Source organism: Ovis aries, chromosome 25 (genome assembly GCF_016772045.2).
Source record: "Ovis aries strain OAR_USU_Benz2616 breed Rambouillet chromosome 25, ARS-UI_Ramb_v3.0, whole genome shotgun sequence".
Taxonomy (NCBI): Eukaryota; Metazoa; Chordata; class Mammalia; order Artiodactyla; family Bovidae; genus Ovis; species Ovis aries.
In genome coordinates, this window is record NC_056078.1 from 44,197,407 (window position 1) to 44,209,631 (window position 12,225).

The following is a 12,225-nucleotide window of genomic DNA, read 5'->3' on the forward strand; positions in this document are numbered from 1 at the left end:
GGCCTCGGTAACAGAGTTATTATCCCTCCCAATGCTAAATGCAAACCAGATGTTCTCAATCCACCAACATACTCCTTCTATCCTTACTCTTTCCCCTGCAGTCCCAGGCTCAAAAGCAAGGTTTAGCCCCATTAACAGCACATTCTCTATTGATAAAGGTGGGGTTGACCATCTAAAATGCTGAAATGGTCCTATTATCATTAATTAATCAAATGGCATGGGTGTTAATGTTAAGCAAAAGCAGTGGCTTAAGCATCATAAGTTCTAGAATTTATATTCCAAACACAGTTCTGAGTTCATTTCCTTGTCTATAAAATGGAAATAAACAATCTTGGTCTTGACTGCTTCCTTCAGAGTTGATACTATAGGGAGATTAGTGAGATTATTAAATGAAAGTTTCTTGAAAAATGAAAAACATCATTATAGCCTTTATTGCAATACCTATGTGTTGCTTCTGTGTTAGACATTCCAAGAAAGAAAAAGAAGTAAGAAAATAGTTTGCTTCATTGGAGTCATGTTCCATGATTGACCAAAGAGCCTAGAACCCAATTATTCTTCAGGAAAATTCCCTGAGTGTCACAAGTAGGTAAGGATTCCAAGGAGATTTAATTTAATTTAAATTAAATCTTCAATTTAAGTCTAAATTTTGCAATAAGGAGTTCATGATCTGAGCCACAGTCGGCTTCCAGTCTTGTTTTTGCTAACTGTATAGAGCTTCTCCATCCATTCATGATCTTGATGTAAACACAAGCGATCCTCACCAGTTATACCATAATGCAGTTTATTGGCACTAAGAAAAAGATTTTTCAAATTGATTGGCTTGCCCGTTCCAGCCAAGGTCGCCACAGTCTCATTTCCTCCCAGTTCTCCCTGTTAAAAATAAAAAGTACTGGACATAATGTAAAAAATCAGACATAAAAAATTAAACATAGAATTACCCGTGACCCAGAAATTCTACTTCTTAGCACATAACCCAAAGAACTGAAGGTGAGACCTCAGATGGATACATCTGTACACCCATGTTCATGCAGCATCTTTCACAATAGCCCAGAGGTGGAAGCAACCCAAGGGCCCATCAGCAGGTGAACGGAAAGCAAAATGTGGTACAAACATACAGCGAGCTGTTATTCAGCCTTAAAGAGGAAGGAGCAAGAGGCAAACGGGAAAAGAAAAAAGCTGAAATAAAAGGGAAGGGAGCTCTGATGCACGCTACCGCCTGGATGAACCTTGCAACCAGAGGCTCGGTTTGAGAAGACGGAAAGATGTTAGCATGAATGATGGCGACGCCTGCACGGATCGCTGAGGAAGGCTTTCTTGTCTCTCCTTGCTATTCTTGGGAACTCTGCATTCAGATGGGTATAGCTTTCCTTTTCTCCTTTCCTTTAGCTTCTCTTCTTTTCTCAGCTGTTTGTAAGATCCCCCTCAGACAACCATCTTGCCTTTTTGCATTTCTTTTTCTTGGGGATGGTCTTGATCACCACCCCCGTACAATGTCACAAATGCCTATCCATAGTTCTACAGGCACCCTGTCTACCAGACCTAATCCCTTGAATCTGCTTGTCACTTCCACTGCATAGTTATAAGGGATCTGATTTAGGCCATACCTGAATGGTCAAGTGGTTTTCCCTACTTTCTTCAATTTAAGTCTAAATTTTGCAATAAGGAGTTCATGATCTGAGCCACAGTCGGCTTCCAGTCTTGCTTTTGCTAACTGTATAGAGCTTCTCCATCTTTGGCTGCAAAGAATAGAATCAATTTGATTTCGGTATTGACCATCTGGTGTCGTCCTTGTAGACGTGTAGAGTCATGTAAAGTCATGTCTTGTATTGTTAGAAAAGGCTGTTTACTGTGACCAGTGTGTTCTTCAGGTAAAACTCTGTTAATCTTTGCCCTGCTTCATTTTGTAGTACAAGGCCAAACTTGCCTGTTACTCCAAGTATTTCTTGACTTCCTACTTTTGCATGTCAGTCCCCTATGATGAAAAGGACATCTTTTTTGGGTGTTAGTTCTAGAGGGTTTTGTAGGTCATCAAAGAACTGTTCAACTTCAGCTTCTTCGGCATTAGTGGTTGGGGTATAGACTTGGATTATCGTGATAATGAATGGCTTTTCTTGGAAATGAACAGAGATCATTTCTGTCATTTTTGAGATTGCAACCAAGCACTGCCTTTCTGGCTCTTTTGTTGACAGCAAGGGCTACTCCAATTCTCCTAGTGGATCCTTGCCCACAGTAGTAGGTATAAAGGTCATCTGAATTAAATTCACCCATTCTGGTCCATTTCAGTTCACTGATTCTTACGATGTCAATGTTCACTCTTGCCATCTCCTATTTGATCACTTCCAATTTACCTTGATTCATGGACCTGACATTCCAGATTCCTCTGTGAAATAGTTCTTTCCAGCATCGGGCTTTACTTCCGTCACCAGCCACATCCACAACTGGCTGTTGTTTCTGCTTTGGCTCTGCCTCCTCATTGTTTCTGGAGTTGTTTCTCCACTGACCTCATATTGGGCACCTACCAACTTGGGGTTGACGTCAGTGCCATATCTTTTTGTCTTTTTACGCTGTTCATGGGGGTTCTCAAAGCAAGAATGCTGAAGTGGTTTACCATTCCCTTCTCCAGTAACTAAAGGGCAGAACTAAAGGACAGAACCAGTATGGACCTAACAGAAGCAGAAGTTATTAAGAAGAGGTGGCAAGAATACAAAGAAGAACTATACAAAAAGATCTTCATGACCCAGATAACCATGATGGTGTGATCACTCACCTAGAACCAGACATCCTGGAGTGTGAACTCCGGTGGGCCTCAGGAAGCATCACTATGAACAAAGCTAGTGGAGGTGATTGAAGTTCAGTTGAGCTGTTTCAAATCCTAAAAGATGATGTTGTGGAAGTGCTGCACTCAATATGCCAGCAAATTTGGAAAACTCAGCAGTGGCCACAGGACTGGAAAAGGTCAGTGTTCATTCCAATCCCAAAGAAAGGCAACGCCAAAGAATGCTCAAACTACCGCACGATTGCACTCATCTCACATACTAGCAAGATAATGCTCAAAATTCTCCAAGCCAGGCTTCAACAGTACATGAAATGAGAACTTCCAGATGTTCAAACTGGACTTAGAAAAGGCAGAGGAACCAGAGATCAAATTGCCAAGATCTGTTGAATCATAAAAAAAGCAAGAGAGTTCCAGAAAAACATTTAGTTCTGCTTTATTAACTATGCCAAAGCCTTTGACCATGCCGATCACAACAAATTGTGGAAAATTCTCCAACAGATGGGAATACCAGACCACCTTATCTGCTTCCTGAGAAGTCTGTATGCAGGTCAAGAAGCAACAGTTAGAACCAGACATGGAACACGGACTGGTTCCAAATTGGGAAAGGAGTTTGTCAAGGCTGTATATTGTCACCCTGCTTATTTAACTTCTATGCAGAGTACATCATGAGAAACTCTGAGCTGGAGGAAGCACAAGCTGGAATGAAGATTTCCGGGAGAAATATCAATAACCTCAGATATGTAAGTGACACCACCCTTATGGCAGAAAGTGAAGAATTAAAGAGCCTCTTGATGAAACTGAAAGAGCAGAGTGAAAAAGCTGGCTTAAAACTCAACATTCAAGAAATGAAGATCATGGCATCCGGCCCCATCACTTCATGGGAAATAGATGGGGAACCAATGGAAATAGTGATAGACTTTACTTTTTGGGCTCCAAAATCGCTGCAGATGCTGACTGCAGCCATGAAATTAAAAGACACTTGCTCCTTGGAAGAAAGTAAGTAAGCATCAGTCACTCATTCATGCCCGACTCTTTGCGACCCCATGGACTGTAGCCCACCAGCCTCCTTTGTCCAAGAGATTTTTCCAGGCAAGGATACTGGAGTGGGTTGCCATTTCCTCCAGGAGATCTTCCCAACCCAGGGATTAAACCTGGGTCTCCTGAACTGCAGGGAGAATCTTTACTGACTGAGCTGCAAGGGAAGCCCTTGGAAGGAAAGCTGTGACCAACCTAGATAGCATATTCAAAAGCAGACATCACTTTGCCAACAAAGCTCAGTCTAGCCAAAGCTATGGTTTTTCTAGTAGTCATGTATGGATGTGAGAGTTGGACCATGAAGAGGGCTGAATGCTGAAGTGTTGATGGTTTTGAACTGTTGTGTTGGAGAAGACTCTTGAGAGTCCCTTGGACTGCAAGGAGATCCAACCAGTCCAGTCCATCCTAAAGGAAATCACTCCTGAGTATTCATTGGAAGGACTGATGCTGAAGCTGAAGCTCCAATACTTTGGCCACCTGATACAAAGACCTGACTCACTGGAAAAGCCCCGATGCTGGGAAAGACTGAAGGCAGGAGGGGAAGGGGATGACAGAGGATGAGATGGTTGGGTGGCATCACTTACTTAATGGATATGAGTTTGAGCAAGCTCTGGGAGTTGGTGATGGACAGGGAAGCCTGGTGTGCTGCAGTCCATGGGGTTGCAAAGAGCTGGACATGACTGAGTGACTGAACTGAACCGAAGCTGCATATCGACGTGAATGTACATAATTCCATGGAATCGTACACTTAAAATGGCAAATGTTATGCATATTTTACATCGATAAAGTAAATCAAACGTAGAAAATCTCTGAAAGTTGGAGAGAATGAGGCAACTTCCTAGAGACTTTGGGACCTAAAGAGCAACATGGCAGTGAGGCCCCTGGCTTTCTCTGTGTGTTAGCCAGGGCACATGAGAATCCTGTGATCTAGAAGCTACCAAGAGGCACAGACAAAGAAGCCCCATGTGAGGCCTAATTCCCGTAGTTTTGTGGATGGGACAGTGGCAACCTAACAGAGCACAGAGGTTTTTTGAAAATAATTGTTCTACTTTAGCCAAACAGCAACGGAAAATATGCTCATTCCCCAACTGTGACCACAGTCTGCAGGGCCAAATGGAAAGCTCGACTTCCATTCCAAACTCATTGACAACCAGGTCTTCATCCATCTCCCACCCACCCCCATCCTCATACGGGCAGGGCCTACGGGGAGTTGAACATTTGCCCTAATCTGGACCTGTGCACTACATATAACAAGGATGAGACCCTTGTTGAAAAAGAGAAGACAAAATTGGGTCCAGAAACTCAAGACAACACCCAAATCCCCGGATACGGCAGCGCTACAGTTGGTAGCTCAGTATCGTCCTGCGTCAGTTTACCAAAGGCTGCCAAAACAAAGCACCACAAACTGATGGCTTAAGATGACAGAAATTAGAAATGTATTGTCTCCCAGTTCTGGAAGCTAGAAATCTGAGATCAAGATGTCAGTGGGCTGATGGTCATTCTGAAACCAGGAGGGGACATCCTTCTTTGCTTCTTCCTAGTTTCTGACCATCCTTGGCATTAGCTGGTTTGAAGCTGCAGAACTCACATCTCTGCCCTTGGAATGGCACTCTCCCTGCATCTTCACGTGGCCGTCTCCTTGGAAGAACACTGGTCACATCTGATTAGGAGCCCGTCGTACTCCAATCTGACTTCATCATAACAAACCGCATCTGCAGCAACAGTATTTCCAAAGAAGTTCCCATCCAGAGGAAGTGGGGGGCTAGCATTCCATCCAGAGGAAAGGGGGGAGCTAGCATTCCAACGCAGACTTTCTGCAGGGGGACAGGACTCAGTTCAACCCATTACAGGCACCAGTGTGTACTTCGCTTTCGCTTTTATGTTGTTGTTCAGTCACCAAATTGTGCCGGACTCTCCACGACTCGCGGACTACGCACACCGTGCTTCCCTGTCCCTCCCCATCTCCTGCAGTTCGCCCAAGTTTATGTCCATTGAGCGGTGATGCCATCTAACCGTCCCATCCTCTGTCACCCTCTTCCCTGCTGCCTTCAATCTTACCCACCACCAGGGTCTTTTACAGTAAGTCAGCTGTTCACATCAGGTGGCCAAAGTATTGGAGCTTGAGCATCAGCCCTTCCAAAGAGCATTCAGGGTTGATTTCCTTTAAGATTGACTAGTTTGATCACCTTGTTTTCCAAGAGACTCTCAAGAGTCCTCTCCAGCACCACAGTTTGGAAGCATCAATTCTTCGATGCTCAGCCTTCTTCTGTAGCTCAGATGACAGAGAGTCTGCCTGTGAGGCAGAAGACCTGGGTTCAGTCCTTGGGTCGGGAAGATCCCCTGAAGTAGGAAATGGCAACCCACTCCAGTATTCTCACCTGGAGAATTCCATGGACAGGGGAGCCTGGCAGGCTACAGCCCATGGGGTCTCAAAGAGTTGGACACAACTGAACAATGAACACAGCCTTCTTTATTGTCCAGCTCTCTCATCCGTATGTGACTACTGGAAAGACCATAGCGTTGACTATAGGAACTTTTGTCAGAAAAGTGATGCCTTTGCTTTTCAACACACTGTCTAGGTCTGTCAAAGCTTTCCTGCCAAGAAGCAACCATCTTCTAATTTCATGGCTACAGTCACCATCCACAGTGATTCAAAGCCCAAGAAGAGGAAATCTGTAACTGTTTCCACCTTTTCTCCTTCTACGTGACATGATGTGATGGAACCAGAAGCCATGATCTTAGTTTTTTTTTATATTGAGTTTTAAGCTGGTATATATTTTTTCAGTATTGAGTTTTAAGCTCCCCCTTCACCCCCATCCAGAGGCTCTTTAGCTCCTCTTAGCCATTACAGCAGTGTCACCCACGTATCTGAGGTTGTTGACACTTCTCCCAGCAATCTTGATTCCAGCTTGTAACTCATCCAGCCCAGCATTTTGCATGAATGATGTGCTCGGTGTATAAGTTAAACAGAGTAATAATGAAAAGGCTTGTCATCCTCCTTTCCCAATCCTGAGCCAGTCAGTCGTTCCATACATGGTTCTAACTGTTGCTTCTTGACCCACATACAGCTTTCTCCAGAGAGAGGTAAGATGGTCTGGTATTCACATCTCTTTAAGAATTTTCCACAGTTTGCTGTGATCCACATAAAGGCTTTAGTGTAGTCAGTGAAACAGAGGTGGATGTTTTCTGGAACTCTCTTGCTTTCTCTATGATCCAGCGAATGTTGGCAATTTAATCTCTGGTTCCCCTTCCTTTTCTAAACCCAGCTTGAACATCTGGAAGTCCTTAGTCCACGTAATGCTGAAGCCTGGCTTGTAGGATTTTGAGCATAGCCTTACGAGCATGGGAGATGAGTGCAGTTGTCCAGTGGCTTGAACATCGCTCAGTACTGCCCTTCTTGGGAATTGGGGTGAAGATTGGCCTTTCCCAGTCCTGTGGCCACTGTTGAGTTTCACAAATTTGCTGACATATTGATTTTATGGTACAGTTATATAAAATCATCATCGTGGAAAGCTTGGTGAAAGGACATGGGCCTTTGTACCGTTTTGCAACTTCCTGTGAGTTTATAATTACATCAAAGTGACAATTTATAAGAAAATGATTTTGCTTGCTAATCAGAGATCAAGTGGGCGGTGGTGGGAGGTCTTACCCCATTTGCCATATTCACTGAAATATTTTGGGGCTTTACATTTTCCAACTGTTTCTGACAGGGAATAAATTCTCTCCTGTATTTTTCCTGTGGTTTTCCCTAAGTGTTTGCTAAATACATAGCACATTTTTAAATAAGCTGGTCAGGAGCTTTTAGACTGATGACATTTCTCATTGCAATCTCGCTTAAGAATTTCACAAATAAATCATCAAGCCTTTTAGGAAGTGATGGTCAGCGATTTTTCAAACCTACAGATGGGAGAAGCCACTATAATCCCAAAAAAATGTTCACTCCTTTCCAACCTCGAGTTACTGTGGTATGGGCTTGGAAAAATGGTGACATTTTCTTGACCTTTATTTAGGAAAAGCTAGGAAAATCATTCATGATTTCAAGCTGCAGTGTTTTGTGGTTCCTTCAAGTTCCTGGAAACGGTCTGGTGGGAACAAGGAACACAGCTTTGTGGAGTGGAGCCCTCTGGAGAAGGACCATGGAGCCCAAACCTTCTCAATTCTCCCTTGCACCCAGGAGGATGGGGCCTGCAGGGCTAATCATGGGGAAGCTGAGCTATAATCCAGAGCCCTGGGGTTACTATTCACGCCACGGCCTCAGATCGTGTCTGAAAGTTGGAATTCTACGATGCAGGCCAATCATGAAGTCAGGCAGTGGCAGCTATGAGGAAAGCCTAAGAGCTGTGGTAAAATCCAGCCCCACATGTTGGGGGGAGATGGAAATAAGGGCATTGTAATAGCATTCCCATGCTGTGTACCGAATTATCACTGATTTAGCAGCATGACCCGTGTTTGTTATCTCTCAGTTTCTGCAGGTCAGGAGTCTGGGCGGGGTCTCTCCCAAGGTGTTGGCTGGAGAATGTTCCCATCTGGAACTCGGGGCCCACTCAAGTTCATATAATTATTGGCCAAATACAGTTCCTTGCAACTGTTGGACTGCGGTCCCAGCTTCCATGCCAGCTAGAGGTCATCAGCTAGAGATTGCTCTTGGAAACCACAGGTCACACTTAGCTCACCACTGGGCCCCCCACCCCACACAGGCCCTCTCACAATATGGCAGCATATATTCTCAAAGACAAGTAGGAGGATCTCTATCATGTTAGGAATCTCTCTTCAGGAAGGGCCCAGTCCCTTTCAATGGCTCAAGTGATCCTCTTTTTGACTATTCAAAACCAACATTGGGGATCTTAACTTCATCAGCAAACTGACCGTCACCTTTGAAATGTCTAATCACAGAACATGTTAATATCATCATGTTAATACTCTTGCCTCTACTCAAAGGGAGGGGGTTATTTGGTATGTGTATATCAGAGGAAGGAAATCTTGGGGGCCTCAGAATTCTGCCTACTGTAGGTGTGGGACCGCAGGTGGAGGGCTTGAGATGCTGTGTCCAGCGCTCGCTAGAGTCCAAGACAGGAAAATCGCAAATTCTCTAGCAGAAGACGGAAAGGAAGATAAAGTACAGCCCAATTCTACTAGGACCCAATGCGGAATGGGGTAGGGAAGAGCTAAAACTCAGGCCCTCTGCAGGACCTCAAGTCCCGAGGCAGGTGGATGACAGACACAAAGGGCTATTGAGGAGCCTAGGGTCCTGCAGGAAGCAGAGCACAACTGGACCCTGGGCCATGCTGGAGTTTAACACAGAAGCCACCAGACCTTCTCAGAAAGAAAGACCAGCCATTTTTCAACAAGGCTGATGGAAGAAGGCGCCATAATTCTCAAAAATGGCTGCTTGTCGCTACTGTCTGCTTAGTGTGACTTGGAACTGGAGAAACAGTGACGTTTTTGACCCACGCTGGGAAAGACATATGCTGACATTCTTTGTACCAATCAGAACTAGCTCGGGCACAGGCTGGCTGGGGCCCACAAATGGCAGAGGATGAGGTGGGCTCATCACAGACTCAGATACTGGGAACAGGGAAGGCCAGGAAGATCAGAAACAGCGTCTCTGAAAAGGAGCTCTCCCAGTCTTGTAGATTTTGGGATAGCCTTCTTCATCCCCACCACACTGAGTCCATGTGGAAAATGATGCCCTGTTTTGAGTTACACACAGGTCTGGTGTGCTGGGCCAGCAGCATAGGTAACTGGGAGTCAGGTGTGGCAGAGGCAAGAGATAGCCAAGGGGATGTCTGCACTGAGCTAGGAATCTCAGGTAAGAGGATATGATCACCCCCAAGCTTAATTTCGTATCTATAGACCAGAGACAATACGTATTTTAAAACAAAATGCTGTAAACATGGTCAGGAAGCTGTAAAGCATCACACAACGAAGGCATGACTGTCACTGTAATAGCCTTCTAACACGTGGGCAGCTTCGGTGTCTAGAGACAGTTTTCCTTTACATGCAGACACTCTGTCCTGCAGCTCCATTGACCATATTTGTGACTAAGCTGAACGCAAGCCAGCATGTTTCTTTCCACACCCCGGGGCCAAATATTTAAGGCTGGAACGTACACTTTGCTGTCTCCAGGAATTAAGTTGGGTAAGACAAAGGGAAACCCACATTCAAGGCAGGGTTTCCCTCAGATCTGTGACCTGGCCCTCTGTCTGTCTCCTTTCCAATCCTGGGCCCTTAGGTTCCTCAGCTAAGGCAGAGGCTGGGAGTGAGGCTGGGAGAGAAGTGATCACAGAGGAGAAGCCGCAGGCACAGAATGCATGGCACCAAGAGGCAGGAGAGAGACCTACTGAGCAGAATCTGCAGGCCTGGCCCCAGGGCCCAGCGCCTCTCTCACCTATCCTTGCTCCTCAGTGTCCTAACCCAAAAGAAATGCCCCCAAGTTGTGGCCAAGACAAGAGAGCCAGTACAGACCGGGGGCCAAGGGGGGTCTCTGAAGAAGGAGCACAGGCATGGTCTCCAGGTCCTGAAATGTGCAGGGTGAAACGCTGGGGAAAACACAGGAAATGTGGAAAGGGAAGCTAGCCAGGTGCATTCAGGGTCACCCTGCTGGATGAATCCTCAGCGCATCAGAGTCACATGTGGGGGCGGCCAGAGGAAACCAAGAGGGATTAACTCACCACCTGTACTCTTCTGCCGGGGCTGACATTACAAGGCGTGTCCCACTGGGTGGCTTTAACAACACAGATTTATTTTCTCACAATTCTGGAGGCTGGAAGTAAGAGATCAGTGTGCGGATAGGTTTGGTCTCTTCTGAGGTTCTCTCTCCCCCTCGCTCTGGATGGGCGTCTTCCCTCTGTGTCCCTACATGGCCTTCCCTGTGTGTCTCTGTCCTCTTCTTACAAGGACGGCAGCCACATTGGACTAAGGCCCACCTCAGCCTATGGGGATCTGCACTGAGCTAGGAATCGCACAGTCAGGAGAGTATGATTGCCCCTGAGTTTAATTTCATATTTATAAACCAGGGATACTGCATGTTTAAAACAAAATGCTTGTAAACATGATAAGGAAACTGTGAGCCATCACAGGTTACTCTAATAATACTCTAATGTGCGGGCAGCTTCAGTGACTAAGGATAGTTTTCCTTTACGTGCAGACAAACTGTCCTGCTGCTCATATATGTGAGTAAATTAAACGCAAGTCAATATGTTTCTTCCCAAGTCCCAGGACCAAAATATATAAGGCCCTGGGATGTGCAATTACCTCTTTAGAAACTCTATTTCCAATACAGTCACATTTCAAGGTACCAGGGGATTAGGGCTTTAATATGAGTTTTGGGGGAGACACAATTCAGTCCCTAACACAAGCCCAGTTCCAAAAGCGCTGAGCCTGGATGCGCAGCACCAGTCGGCAGATCGCCCCACACAAACCCAAGCCCCTTCCCTCTGACATCCAGGGCCCTTCAGAAAATGACAGGAAGCTGCTGGGAAGTGGAGCGTGTCTGGTTACCTAGAGAAATGATGCTCCAAAGGTTTATAACTGTAATCATGGTAACATGCCCAAGAGAGAACTTTATGGAATGATAAGAGGGGAGAAAGCCTGGAGGTCAGTTTGCTAAAACACCCAGTGTGACATACAGCTGGCCTGATCACTCCTCATGGATAGGACTCTAGGGTGGGAGGGGCGAGGTGGAGCCACCATTACCCAGCTGACCAAGGGGAAAGGGTATGAGCGGGGCCTCGAGTCTGTGAGCTCAGAGGTTCCTGCTCTGTCGTCAGGCCCTAGGAGAGACCATCGGTAGACATGAATGGTTGCCAGCTCTTGGGAGTCGTTCTCGAACTCAAAGTAGTGACTTACGCTGAGAATCTTCAACTCAGAGAAGACCAGTGGGAGGGACGACTCGCCCTCCTTAATGGGATACCCCACAAGTTGTCCTGGTCCTAGACAGAGAGATGCACTGGGTGGGGAAAACATTCAGATGGGGAGGCGTGGTGGCCACACTGAGCCAGAGATAGGTGACGTATGGCAGTAGGGCCCAGAGCATTGTTGGGACACAGTTAATTAGGCTGACAAACCAGGGCAACAGCCACAGTCTCTCCTCTTGTGGAAGAACTTGGAGCTGGATTAGAAAGACCAGAGAGGCAAAGACGTCTGTGTCAACAGGGAGCAGAGGCCACGGCCTTTCCCGGCACTTACTAGTGAGGGAGCGGCCTGGTCAGCCTGCAGAGCCACAGCGTGCTGGGAGTGCTCACTTGGCCCCCAGGGGCCCACACCTGTCTCCAGGCCCTCTGGTCAGAGGAGGGCCACGGAGTGAATCCTATACCCAAGCATCCACCCTGAGCAGTCCCACGGCAAAGGGAACCCCAGAAATGGATCTTCTTCCAGCTGTGGGATGGAGCCAGGTTCTCCTGTGCTCAGACTGA